Source organism: Mustela putorius, unplaced genomic scaffold, assembly GCF_011764305.1.
Source record: "Mustela putorius furo isolate JIRA1106 unplaced genomic scaffold, ASM1176430v1.1 tig00000430_pilon_pilon_pilon, whole genome shotgun sequence".
In the NCBI taxonomy this organism is placed as follows: Eukaryota; Metazoa; Chordata; class Mammalia; order Carnivora; family Mustelidae; genus Mustela; species Mustela putorius.
In genome coordinates this window covers 9,498,306-9,502,372 of record NW_025421377.1, presented here as the reverse complement: position 1 = coordinate 9,502,372, position 4,067 = coordinate 9,498,306, and the positions used below count along the sequence as shown (strand labels likewise).

At 37.6% G+C, this 4,067-nt stretch overlaps 1 non-coding gene across 1 annotated transcript; it reads left to right on the top strand.

Moving 5' to 3' along the window:
• The first annotated feature begins 1,744 nt into the window (after positions 1 to 1,744).
• LOC123392078 lies at positions 1,745 to 1,853 on the top strand. Its single transcript, XR_006606741.1, has one exon. It is a non-coding gene; the product is annotated as a U6 spliceosomal RNA (small nuclear RNA).
• Positions 1,854 to 4,067: the final 2,214 nt, after the last annotated feature.

The window sequence follows — 4,067 nt, the reverse complement described above, 5'->3', positions numbered from 1 at the left end:
CTTCTCTCCTTTTCTTTCTACAAGGTTTAGCAATGTTCTGAAGGAACCACACAAGGGAAACTACCTTCCCCTTAGCCAGTCTTGTCACCCAAACATTCTTTCACAAGCAAGTTAAAGAACTGGGGTGATTCTTTTACACAGCAGCGTGAGCTCTGCTAAACCAACTGGATGGCCTTCAGCAAGTACCTAACCTCTCCGTACTTTGGTTTCATCATCTACAAAATGGGTCAATAATAGTCTCTAGTACCAGATGGCTATGTCAAATAAAAATATTAACACAGGCATGTGCTATGCCTGGCACACAGTGACTGCCCCCAGTATATTAGCTGTCGTCACAATTTTTCTAAGGAGCAGCATATATCAGTCACTAAGAATATGAAATCCATGGTCAACCAACTTGTATTCAAATACAGATTTCACCACTTCTCAGCTGTGTGATGCTATTTTAGAGGTGTAGCTATTAGAACGTGAGCAGGTCATGAGGATGGAACCCTTATGAATGGAATTAGTGTCCTTACAAAAGAGGCATCAGAGAGCTCCCTTGACAAATGTGGGCCCTCACCAGACACTGAATCTTCCTGTGCCTTGATCTTGGACTTTCCAGCTTCCAGAACAGTGGAAAGTAAGTTTTTGTTGTCTATAAGCCACACAGTCTCGCATTTTGTTATAGCAGCCCAAACACATCAAGACACACATACAGACACTTTTACACACACTAACTTAGAACATTCTTAGCATATAGTAAATAATACATATATTCATCATTTTATTATTATTATTATGAGTTAAGAAAGACAATATATAAGTAGTAAGCAGTAATGTAATAGTTCATACAATTGGAAGTTTTAGGTCATCATTCTGATACACAGGAAGAGCCTTGAATTTTAACTAGGATAAGTTTTTCTCCAATATCTGGAGCCTCACCCTCATCATTTGTAATGTGGGATAATAAAATAAATCCTTAGTCTGAAACATTACACTAAAACTCAGAAGTCATATTTGTAGAGCTCTGAATCAAAGGAGTGAGACAACTTTCCTGCCTAAATCCCATGCTGACCCTCTTCCCCTCTAGAGTCTGGTCAAGGGAAATATGTACACAAGGAATCAAGCCAACTGTGAAAATAAGTGCTGTTCTATAAATTAGTTAGAGCTACATATAAGTCCACTAGAATAATCCACAGAACTCAGGAAAGTTCTATACTTATGATTAAAGTTGTATTAAAAGAACATAAGGCAGGAACACCAAAATGAAGAGATCAAAATCTAAGAGGGTCACAAACACAAAGCATCTATGTCTTAAGACATGTGATCTTTCCAGCACATCAATGTCTGATTACCAGCCAGGGCTCAACTAAACTTTCATGTAATAATCATTGACCACATGACAGACCTCAATCACCAGCCCTTCTCCTTTCCCCAAAGGTCAGGAGGGCATTGATATCACCTGAATCAAAGCCTTAACATCTAATCACACAGTTGTTTTTCCAACTTGGCCAGTCCCCCTGTTGACATCTAGGGTTCCATCATGAATTAGCATAAACTCAGAGGTAATCCTAGGATCTCACAGTGAATAACAAAGATACTCCTGTCCTTTGGAAAATTCTAAGGATTTAGAAGCTCCCTCATAAGAACCCAGGAAAAAGAACAGAGAAATTATTTATTATACAATGAATGGGGAGCTTATAAAATTGGAATTCATTCAACTACCCATTTGATAAGGCAACTTATCAAGGAAGGAACTAAAGTACTCACTTTGGCATCACATATATTAGAAAACTGGAACTATATAGAAAAGATCAGCAGGGCCTCTGCCCAAGGATGACACATAAGTATATGAAGTGTTCCATATTTTTAAAAGCAAGTGATGTAGCTCTCTTCGCTAACACACAAAAACAGATGCAGAGAGACAGACAAAATGAGGAAACAAAGAAATATGTCAAAAATTAAAGAAACAGGACAAATCATGGCAAGACACCTAATGAAACAGATAAAGGCAATATGCTTAATGGAGAATTTAAAGTAATCACCATAAACATACTCACTGGACTTGAGAAAAGAATGGAAGACATCAGTGAGACCCTTAACAAGGAGATAAAAAGAAGAACCAATCAGAGATGAAGAATATAATAATTGAAATTAAAATACTAGATGGATTAAAGAGCAGGTTAGAAGAAGCAGAAGAACAAATCAATGGCCTGGAAGACAGAGTAATGGAAAGTAACCAAGCTAAGTAGATGAAGGGAAACATTATACAAAATGAGAACAGACATAGGGGACTCAGGGACTCCAACAAGTGTAATAACATTCACATTATAGGAATCCCAAAAGAAGAGAGAGCAAAGGGGGGCAGAACATTTATTTGAAGAAATAAAGGCTAAAACTTCTCGAATTTTGGGAAGGCAACATAAATTCAGTTCTAGGAGGCATAGAGATCCCTCAATAAAATCAACCTAAGAAGGTCCACAACAAGACACAAAGTAATTAAAATGGCAAAAAGCAGTGATAAACAATGAATTCTAAAAGAAACAGGAGGGGGGAAAAAACAGTTATATACAAGGGGAAACCCATAAGCCTATCAGCAGATTTTCAAACTTCATAGGCCAGAAAGGAGTGGCTTGATATACTCAAAGAGAATAAGTGTCCTGGATGGTTCAGTAAGTTGAGAATCTGACTCTTGGTTTCAGCTCAGATCATGATCTCAGAGTTGTGGAATCAAGCCTGCATCAGGATTCACACTCAGCGGGAAGTCTGTTGGAGATTCTCTTCCCTCTTCCTCTGCCCCTCCACCCACTCACCTGTATTCTCTCTAAAAACAAATAAGTCTTTTAAAAAACAAACAAACAAAACGAAGTGGCAAAAAGGAAAAACCTGTGACCAGAGTACTCTATCCAGCAAAGCCAACATTCAGAATACAAGGGGATATAGAGTTTCCCAGACAAACAAAAGTGAAAGGAGTTCATGGCCATTAAACCAGCACTACAAGAAATGTTGAAGAGGATTCTGTGAATATAAAGAAAAGACCATAAGTAAGAGTAACAAAAGTAGAAAACTCAGAAGCAGTAATAATATCAGTAAATCTGACTTAAGGGACTCACTAAGCAAAGGGAAGTAAAGTATGACAGCATATACCTAAAACAAGTAGAGGAGTCAAAAATGAGTTCAAACTTAAGCAACCAACTTCAGATAGACTGCTATAGGCAGAAGATGTTACATACAGATTTAATGGTTACCACCAATCAAGGACCAGAAATAAGTTTGCAAGAATGAAAGAGAAAGGAATCCAAGTATATCACTAAAGAAAGCCAAGTGAGTAGAGCAAGGGAAGAAAGGTACAAAGAGGTACTATAAAACCAAACACAAAACAAATAACAAAATGGCAATAAATCCATACCCATCCATAATTGCTTGAATGTAAATGGACTAAATGCTCCCATCAGAAGACAGAAGGTATTAGAATGGATAAAAAACAAGACCCATTTATAGGCTGCCTACAAGGGACTCACTTCAGCCCTAAAGACACATGCAGATTGAAAGCGACAGGATGGAGGAATATTTGTCATGCAAACAGATGTGAGAAGAAAGCTGGGGTAGAAAAACTTCTATCAGACAAAGTCAACTTTAAAACTGAAATGAAGGTTGTACCAAGAGACAAACAAAGACACTATATAACCCCTAAGGGAACAATCCAAGAAGAAGACATAACAGTTGTAAATATTTATGCACCCAACATGGGAGCACCCAAATACAAAAGGCAGCTAATAACAAACATTAAGGAACTAATTGATAGTAATACCATAATAGTAGGGGACTTTAATACGTGACATACATCAGTGACCAGATCATCTAATTAACAAGGACATAGTGGCTTTGAATGACACACTGGACCAGATGGATTGAACAGACTTTCAGAACATTCCATTCGAAAACAGCAGAATGCACATTCTTTTTAAGGGCATGTGGAATAGTCTCCAGAATAGGTCACAGATTAGGTCACAAAACAAGTCTCAACAATTTCAAAAACATCAGAGGTATACCATGCATCTTCTCTGATCACAACACAACAAAAC